We start from the raw sequence: 10,576 nt of genomic DNA on the forward strand, positions 1-10,576 counted from the left end.
TGCAAAGTACATGTTTAAGGTCAGGAATGAGCATGAGCGTGTACTTCAGCAGTAATTATAAATGTTGGCTGAAGGCAAAGTAATGCAAAAGACTGGTTGAGGCGAAGTGGCTGCGCGGGGCTGCTTAAAGAGGAACTGGGCACCTTTGTTAGAAAAAAAAATTGTAATATACTAGCAGAATGAAAAGACTTTCTTACTGACAGTGCAGCAGGAGACACTGCCGAGGAGAAAGACCTCATCTTGTTCCAAAGTAACACTAATTAGAGTAGTCATATCAGAGCTCTGACCTTTAGTAGATTTTCTGTTTTTAGCTTCAGTCTTTAATTTCTCTGTAAGTGAAGGTTCTTTTAGCCACAGTAACCAATTACTGCAACTAACTTTTGTCTTAATAATCCAATTCTCACTGCAAAAATGTTACACTATCACCATTCCCATGTTTTGTGACTTCAGTGAGTGACCATTATCTTGTAGTTCTTCTTGTACTTGGCTAACAAGCGTCACGGTGCTGTCGCGGTGCAATTAAACAGAGCTAGCATGCTTCTTTGATTCTTTCCTGGCTTTCTTGTGGCAAACTGTTAGAGTCACTGTGTTTTGTTTTTTGGGTTTTTTGCTCAGTATAACTAATGTACGAAGCGGGTCATGATGCATGGCTGAGTATGAATGGCCACAGTGGGATTGAGTGCATCATTACTCAACAGGAGGAGGAACATTGAAGTTAGTTTGATGGATTATAACTTTAAAACACGTTGGTGTATGATGCATTGTAGCATGGCCAGGTTTGTCTGTGCTCAAATGTGCAGTGTATGCCTGACTCTATGCACCTATCACCCACAGGCAGAGTCACTCAGACAATGTTAGTGCCTAGGCTGGAATGACAGTAATTTCACACCCAATTACAAAGCAGACCCATACTATAATGTCAAATGTTGGCACCTTGACTGTAAGGACAAACACAGAAGGACACGTCGCCAAGCTTGTCTGGAGAGAGTGGGGCAGTTTATGCAAACATGTCTGACTTGGAGTACGTCTGGCTGGGGAAACCTGTCCCTGAAGTGTCTGCTGTAAAGCTACCAGTTGGGCTGTGATGCCCCACCAGCCTGTTTAGTATGGTAATGCGTGGAGATGCGGGCACAGGCACATTTTACTTATTTCTCTTTGCTCCATCTTTAAGCCCCCCACATTAATTGGCATGGCAGAGGCATCAGTCACTTGGTTGTAATCACTGTCCCTCTGAGAACCCCACAGAGAAGGATTGAAGGGAAGCGGGACACAGGCAGAGCGAGTGAGAGTCTTTGGTCTTGAAAGGCTTGTCCTCTGAATTATGTCATCCCAAGAGGTGCAAGGAAGCATACAGACAGGGAGGGGAAACGCAAGAAAGGATGATATGGAACATGGAGGGATAAGAAAGAAAGAAGCTGAAGAGGAATTATGATATGAGCTCCCTGTTGCCAGGAAAATGGAGGACTGCAGATGGAAGAAGGCAAGAATGGGGAAGAAGTAGGAGATTCATATGGGGGATTACGGATGAAGATTGATAGCTGGATCTGTGGGACTAGGTGTGGTGGGAGGTGTGTGTGTGTGTGTGTGTGTGGAGGGGGAGTTAGGATATTTGATTGATGTGAAAAAGATGAGATGGAAAAAGCTGGGAGTGGTAGGTTAGAAGAAGACGAGAGAGGTCGAGTGACGTTAACACTTCGCCTGTCATTTAATTGGTTTTCATCCTGTGCAAACTTTTAAAACTGAGAAAAAATGTTGGGATAGAACAGCTTTAAATTTTAATTTTAAAAAAGGGATTCTTTAACCAGAACCTGCTAATTTAGTTCATTTCCACCGCTGACACAACCTTTGCTGCTAGAGCCTCACTAGTTAACGTTATAACATCCTTTTTAAGCACGCAATTGTTTTTATTGCCGATTGCTGCTGCCACAACGTTCCATGCTTGCAAAGTACCTTGAAATAGAGAAAGTGCATTAGAATCTGAAGAGAAGATGACAAAGAAAAGCTCGACAAGAGAAAAGAGGAACAAAAAATGTTTAACGGAAGGAAAAAAATAAGAAGTGAATAGAGGGAGACTAGAAGTTTCTCCCTTTGAAGGTCAAATTGAAAGGATCTTACCCCTGCTAATGATGAGTGTCTGGGCAAGTCAAGTATGTGTGGGCATACATGGGCATATATACATGGATGTGTTTCCTCATAGGCATGGAGTAATAGTAATAATAAATGGCAAAACAAGGCACAGGAAGAGTCACCTTTTGAGAACGGAGCCCGAGCGCGTCAGAGAGTTCGGCCTTGAAACCAGATGAAAGCGTCGAGCCGAGCCGTAATAGATGATGGAATTTAATCATGTCTGCTGCTTAACACTCTCTCCTTCTTTTGCGCTCACTCTGTTTCATGGCTTTTAAAATGCAACTGCTATTTTTCATTCGTTTTAATTCTCCACTCTATCAAATTTTTCCATCATCGCGGCATTCTTACTTTCTAGATCCAAGTCACTGGTGTTATTGAAGTATAATGGCAAAAAAACATCAGCATAATTACTTTATTAGAGAAGACTGATGTCAGAACGGCCAGTCATGTTTCATGTCACATCATTGCCTTAGTTAGCGTCCGCTGTTTGCCTTGTGGCCTTGAGGAGGCTTTTGATGCTGAGCGCTGTTAATTTTCCTCTCTCTGAGAACAAGTTCTGCCCCTCACTCCGCAAACGATCCCCTTCTAATTAAAAAAACAGAAGATGAAAATCTTAATGATAGCTCTTAAAGAGCATTCCTTAAGCCATTAATCACCTACATATCCTATAGATCTGGGTAGCAAAAAGCAGAACATTTAGCAGTGGCAAAAACAAAACAGTTTGCTTCATTATCATCAAGAGTACTTTTGTATCCATTTCTATCCATAATTGTTGTACTTAAAGCAGCAACTCATTAATCAATGATAAATCTGTTGGGATTACTGAACTCTGACTCAGCAATAAAGGCGCTGCAGACAGGTCTATAAAAGCACTTCAGTCTGGTGAAAATGTTAGAAAAGATAGGTCCACACTGTGAAACACTTTGTTCAGAGCCTGAATTGTTGGTCTCGTTCCAACAGAAATGTGGCATTGATGAATAACAGGTTTCTGAAGGTAGGTATCTATCAAGGATAACCACGCCAAGTGCCACAGTTTTAAGCTTTGAGCATGTCTGCTTATATCATCTTAGCCACTCATGAGTTCTCTAATGGATTCTCTGCCCTGGAAGTCTTGGTCGCTCGGTCTCTTTTATTCTTTTCTCCTTTAACCACACTAAAGCACCTTTCTTCCCCCCCAGTTGTTGTCTCACTTTCTTTCTTTTTTTATCCCGTCTCTCACCCATTATGACTGTCTTCCCTCTTCAACCGACTATTTGTCTCTCCCCGTTTTACCTTCTCTCTGCTTCCCAACTTCAGTTCAGTTTCTGTCTACCCAGCTCGAGCCCATTCAGCAGTAATGAGTGCAGCTTAAGGTGGGGCTGGCCTGAGGTGAGCTAGAGAGAGGCAGGGAGGTTAATGAGGAGAGGAACCTCGCTTTTTGCCTGAGGTGTAAAAAGGGAATAAGTGGATGAGTGAAAAAGAGAGAGAGCAAGGCCAGGGACACAGACAAACAGACAGGTAGTTCTTACATTTGCCGTAATGAATTTAGCAGATGCACAAATGCACTCCTGCCTCTCAGTGTGACTGTAGTCAAGCAAGACTGGCAGTGGGCTGCGTGCAAAATGAGAGCTATATGTTTAAATAAATAGTTGCTTTTTAGGACCATGTGAGCATGTGCAGCTCTTTTAGAGTTGTAATGATCCATAAATCATCTGTGATTATTATCACAGCATCTATAATTTGAGTACAATAAACAATTAAGCCACTGGGAATCATCAGATTTATTATTATCTGTTAATTGCTTCTCCAAGGTTCCCCTAGTTAAGAAAAGTAAAAATCGAATGATGATACATGCTGTCAGACACACAAGGCAACCCACACAGTCCAGCAACTCTGCCAAGAGGAGGTGAAAGAATAATGGTACTGTAGATATTCTCATTTATCTTAAAGATCACTAGGGACTGATATTACCATGGCTTTAATGAAGAGAGGAAATGAATTGTGAATAAATAAACCAAAGAGTTAATAAATGATGATAGTGTTATTGATGATGCTTTTATCAAAGTACAAATTAGTCCAAAGTAAGAACATTAAACTAACCTAAAAATAAACTTCTCCACTGGCGTCTAGTCACCTATAGGTGACATCCATTTCTCTACCATCCTTCCATCGCTCCCTCCTTTCTCCCGTAACTACTCTCATCACTATTTCCTTTTTTTCACTCACAAATCAATCTGCCTCAATTTGTGCAGAATTGATTTCACCATTTCTTATCATTGACGCAATTCTGCAATCCGCTCTCGCCAGCTCATCCAGTCCATTCGCCTTATATGTTTCACTCTTTTTCTACTCCTCTATCGCATTCTCTATCTACCCTGCTCTAGTTTCCACTGCAACTCATTACATATGTGCTTCCTTTGCTCTGTCCTCTTACTTGGTAACCTCCACAGAGTTCTGGAGCAATGTCTTGATTGGATGTGGCTGGCATTGCTAAGCATTCTGTGCTGCAGAACTGGTGCTGCGCATGCAATATGTTGGCAGCCATTAGTTCATTATCAGCAGAGTGCTGATGTGGCTGCCGAACAGTTTTGCAAGAAAGATTACCAAGTCAGAATGTTTGTTTCAAAGTCAGTATACTGATAATAAGAGATGCTCGAGTGAAGCGACAGAGTGAATCCATCATTTGCCAAGCCTTTAGCAGCAACACATGGAGCAAGTTTTCAAAGCAGAAGGAAAAATTGCCAAACATGTAAGTACCATATTGACTTCTGTTCATGGCTTAATGAAAAATCCAGTACATTCCTCTCAGAAGCAATATACAGCTATGTCTCGTTGCCTTTCAAAATAATGAGTGCCTGGATTTTAAAAATGCCTCCTGCCTGTGTTTAAACAAACTAAAGAGATGATTTCTGACACTGAAAAATAAATGCAACCGTGGAAGTCAGATAAAAAAAAAAATCCACTGAATGATGAATGAGACCCTTAAACCTACAAAAGCATGCTAAACATGCAAGTTGTTTTGTAGTAATAACTTCAGTGCTGCCTCATAGTATAACAAATGTTTTTACAAGAACCAGAAAGGGCAGCTATCGATTCTTTCAGCTTAACCCCCAAACTATTTTGAAGAAGCAGCTAAATGGCCTTGCACACGACTGTGCTGTGTTTTTATTCTTGTCTTTGATAGTTGTGTCTCAGCTGTTCAGCAGTTGCTTGGAAACATTTTTGAATTTTTTTTTTTGCCTCGAGAAGTACCGCAGTGTGGGACGTGTGATTGATGGGGGAAAATGAAAGAGAATTGATAAGCAGGTTTCCACTGACAAACAGAAATGTATACAAAAGTATTTACACTCATCATCGCTATAAACTTCTCATCAGTTTGTAGACTTACCAAAATTCTAAAAGAAGCTAAAGTCAGCTGTTTGTGCAGTTCAATCAGACAAGCATTTACTGCTAGATTTATTCATTTCCCCTCAAAACTCGGCAGCATCCCAACACTGTGATGGTCTCCAATGTATTAACAGAGACCTATAATCAATCTGTGCCACGCTGTATTTTCTCAGAAGGTTTCTGCTGTGTTTGTAATGCTTGCAAAGAAAAAAGATTTAGAGGAAGAGAGGAAAAAAACACAAGGGCTTCAATTGTGAGATGAAGGAAGATAAAGCACTGTGTGAGCTGAAGTATTAAAGGTTTCAACATGACTTTAATATGCTTACAGTGCATTCAATGCTATCCAGACACAGATTCAGCACTCTTGATACCAAACTAGTTGGCTTTTAAAATCAATTACTGCACAGAACTGAATACGCTAAGTGGAATGGAATGTGCCATTAAATGTTTGATTGTTTATGGTGCTGCCATTCATTTCTTGGCTGTGCCTTAACCCATTTACCGTGGTCTATCAAGAGGCATTTAAACAGTCGTATACCAGATATGCTATACTGTTAATGTCACGGTTCTGGCACGTTTGCTTTGAGCTTGGACCGATTCCCAGCGAAATCATTAATCAAAGTAGGACTGTCATCAGCATCGCTCCTGGATTATCACACACTACCGTAATTAATGTATTGATTGTTGACAGCGCCAAGCTTCTCTGCAATTTGTGTAAAGGAGTTACAGTTTTGCCCTTCCCCTCTGCCCTGCTTACTGGTCACATATACCCCTCATTTCACCCAATAATTAAACACATTCTACCCTTCCAAAACATGATTGAACATTTGTCAATTTGAATCGAACACCTCAGCGGTGATGCAGTATCTGTCCTGACTCTGAGACGGTGCCAATCAATGATGCATCACCGGCTTCTCAACTTGTCCGTCCGTGTTGCTCTGCATTTCAATCACCCAGCTGATATCCATCTATCTCTCAGCCCCTGCAGCTTTTTCTTCCATCGCTTTTGACCTCCCTCAAAATCTCTTTTCTGGATTCACATTGATCAAGTTTAACCAGATGTTGTGTCCAAGTTTTGGGTGTTATTTTTGAACTGTAATGTTCTTAGTGAAATGATACAGGACAATTTGGAGTGGAAATGAACACTGAGACCGAATGCTTTGTCTTGTTTGATAGAGTTGTCATGACAGGACGGCAGATGTTGCTATAATGCCGTTCAGTGAAATTTCTGACGCTAACAGATTTGCAACTCAGTGAGAATCTCATTATCATGCATTTGCAAAATAGCATCACCTTTAGGATAATCTATTTTGGCATTGAGACCGTGGCAGCATGCCACCTGTTAGGAGGCCACCAACTCTGAAAATCATTTTTTATGAGACAAAATTGTTGAATAAAAGGATAATGGAGGTGTTACCATTACATTTGTCTTATTAAGTCCAAAAGCAATATTGTGTCTGCCACTCAACTCCAAGTACAAATCTTTAAAAATGCATCCAAATATATAATTCGATTTTCTAAAATAGATGGGCACTTTGCTCTGCAGCCATGCTAATGACTTGTGTGATTCTTAGAATGGGAATATTGGCTGGTTTGTCAACCACATTGACTCAGACTGAAACTGAGAAACTGAAACTGAACTGTTGGAAGAACTCACATTAAATTATAACGTTATCTTGTTTTTCCATAGTCCACAATTGTTTATGGCCAAATACCAGAATAATTACATGTCCACACTTTGTGTTAATGCGTAAACTTAAGTGTGCTATATACTGTAAAGATGTTACAAGGCAGGTCATGAAAAATCATAAACATACCTGATTTATAACAAACAGATTTCTTCTTGATCTTCTTCAGGTCATGTCATGTTGACCTCTTCCCAGACCAGTTACTATTTTTAGACCCCTTGATGTCCTATTTTGGTCACCTCCATGTATGACATTTCACAATGGACCTCAGACTTGCAGAGAAAGCAAACATCAACTTCTGCGTAAAACTGTCTGAGTGTTCTTGTCAAGGATCATCACCAGGGGGCTTCAGGCTGTTTCCCAGAGACCAAACAGCAGTTTTCATTGGATGACGCTGCAGAATATAACTACGAGGTGAGGCAGCAGGCAGCAGGAGCACAAACATTTGCTTGGTCATCTTTTTTTGCGCACTAATAGCCAGTTCAAGTAGAATTCCTCAGGTTCTACTGAAATGTCCTGAGGCATCTGAAGGAGACATTTTGGTGCAAATATGATGTGTAGCGTAAAATGCCGGTGTACGGCTCATTACAGTATACTGAAGTGTTTTTTTTAAGCCACACCAACACAGCACCCATACTAGTCGCACACTCTAGGAAAGTTAAACAAATAGTTAGAATGGGACTTCTAAGGAACAATTTACAAACAGCAGCCACAATCAAAGTATTCCATCCATCCATGCATCCATCCACCTATTGAACCATTTATCCAGCTTAGGTTTGTGTAGCAGATGGAGCTATAAGGTGAGAGCTGGGATAACACTGAAAATAGACAATTATCAACCCACGCATTAACACCTACAGCCAATTTTGAATTGCACATTAAAAAGAATGCATTTGTGCTATAGGAGGGAGACAGAGTGTTTAGTGCAGTAGTCATAAAAGGCCTGCAATACACACACACACACACACACACATACACACACTACTATATATAAAAGCAGAGCATACCTAGACAAATAACATATAATCGTGTTACATGTTAACATATCAGATATACCATCTTGATAGAATCGCAGCCCAAGGTGTGGCTTACTTACATGTGTTCATAGTGCTTTGGAAATGCAGGACAATGGCAGATAAAGATGCTAAAGGCTTTGGCTCTGAAACATCAGTTTTGTTATTTTCATGACTATAATGAACTATAGAATAAGTGGGGGAAATCAAGGTCTTATTCACCTGCTTCAAATGTTATTATATGATGGTTTTGACATGTCGCTTTAATACTTTTTGCTTGTAGTTTTTGTGCTACAAGGTTTCCTTGTTTCTTGTTGTGGTGTTTACTTTGTGCCGTTGTTCCTTTCCCTCGTTTACTGACCATCTGCCCCACCTTAAGTGCTTTCACATGTGATTTGTTCCCACCTCGATCTCAATCAACCCTCTGTGAATATTTAACCTCTTTCTCAGTTATACATCCTAGATTTATCTCCTTGTTTCTTTCAAAAAAATAAAATAAAATTCACTCCCTGCCTCCATTTCCTAATCGCTTTTCCTTGACCTCGACTGAAAACACCACAAGGCAAAAACACATCAGCAGCTTATGGCATCAAATAAAAATGAACACTCACATGCCATTACTGCCACAAGTTGGTTTGTTTGATGATGTGTTGCTATGAATTATGGGATGGCCTTATCGCTTTTCCTTTCATAAAGGATGTGCCAGTGTATCCTGTGCTAAAATAAGAAAGCACTGAAGCACCTTTCCAAATAGTCGGCTAAGCAGAAACTTCTGGGTTACTTCACTCAGTTAAGAACTTTCTGAGGGAAATTTGTGAGCACATCCTTAGTGTCTCTCACCAAAGATGCAAGAGGGGGAGATGAGGAATATACACGAGGAGAGAGAAGCTGTGGCAACAGCGTTGTTTAACTGAATGAGACATCTTTGCTTCTGAGCTGTCATTTTAAAGCCATGTCAATTAAATATGACCGTAGGCTCAGCTGCATCATAAATTGTTCTAGCTCAACAAATCAATAAACTATCGCTGTATTTTATGATCTCAGAGCATTCATGACATTTTTTATATATGGGACTACTTCTGATTAAGTTCCCAATGCGGTATAATATGACACGATATGAGGCCAATTTTAATCACCCACACAGACGTACAGTGAAATGCAGTTCAGTCATTTCAGTCATGCAGTTGATCAACTAACTGAAACGAGCTATAAATACAAAGGACTGATTTTCAGAAGACTCCTCCTCCCACTGTGTTGTGTTTATTGCAGCTGTGTGTCATGCTGTCATCAAAGGTAAGAACATTTCTGCAAAGGACACACCTGTGCATCCTCGATTACAACTAGCAAGCCTGCTGTCTCAAATCTCGTCTGTCCTCCAGATGCATTTTAGGAATTGCAATATCACTGAGACACTCTTCAGCATGGCACACTGAGATTGATTTCTGGGTCACAGGACAGAGGACAGAGGAGACAATATGGCACACATTAGAGATATGAGAAAAGCCTTTAGTTTTGTCTTTCACTCTGTCTTTGTCAGATTGTCTGCTCGCCTTCCTGAGTCTACCTCCTATGTTCTCCTGGTTCTCTGCTTTGTGTTCCTGCTCTCACAGTTTGTCTTTAGTTTAGTTTAGTTATGTATTTTTTGTCAGTTCATCATATTAATCAGAATTAGGATGTATCAGATGATTTATTAAAGGTATGGTGTGTAAAATGTCAATACTAGATATCAATACATTGCATACTTCAATCTACTGGATTATGTCTTGATGCATACTCAATCATCCAGGTAAGTAAATCTCCAAAAGTTGATTGTGTTCATCTGGACGTAGCGTTTTCAGTGGGAGAAACATTTCGTCACTCATCCAAGTGACTTCTTCAGTCTCACCTGACTGCAGGTTTCCCCAATCTTATAAACAGTACATTTGCATAATGACTGAAACCAGCCAACTTTACCCTTCCTAAATCAAGTGTATTATCCTAGTTATGGAGCCCATTCATCTGTAGTGAGTGTAGACTGTCAGCCTGCCATTTACCTTAGCAATATGTCTGGTGTCGATGTCCATTAACTCTAGAGGCGGCTGTCTGTCAGTAAGTGCTGTTGTTTTTGCCGCTGTTAGCTGCTGTTAGTCAGCATTAGTCAAACTTTCTTCATTGTAGATCTAAAATTGCTGGACTTGGATGGTTAGCAAATAAACTCATATGATGTGAGAATGTAATTGAAATGTTTATTAGAGGAAAAATGCGATTTTATAGGATACTCAAGCCTAACATTGCTCGGCATGAGTTAGCTTATAATCAACTGTTGTTCTGTAGTTAGGTTGCTGATTAGAGGCGGGAGAGTCGCGTGTCTAATCTGCTGACAGTAAGTAACTGCAATAATAT

This window comes from Simochromis diagramma, unplaced genomic scaffold (genome assembly GCF_900408965.1).
Source record: "Simochromis diagramma unplaced genomic scaffold, fSimDia1.1 OVJJ01000361.1, whole genome shotgun sequence".
In the NCBI taxonomy this organism is placed as follows: Eukaryota; Metazoa; Chordata; class Actinopteri; order Cichliformes; family Cichlidae; genus Simochromis; species Simochromis diagramma.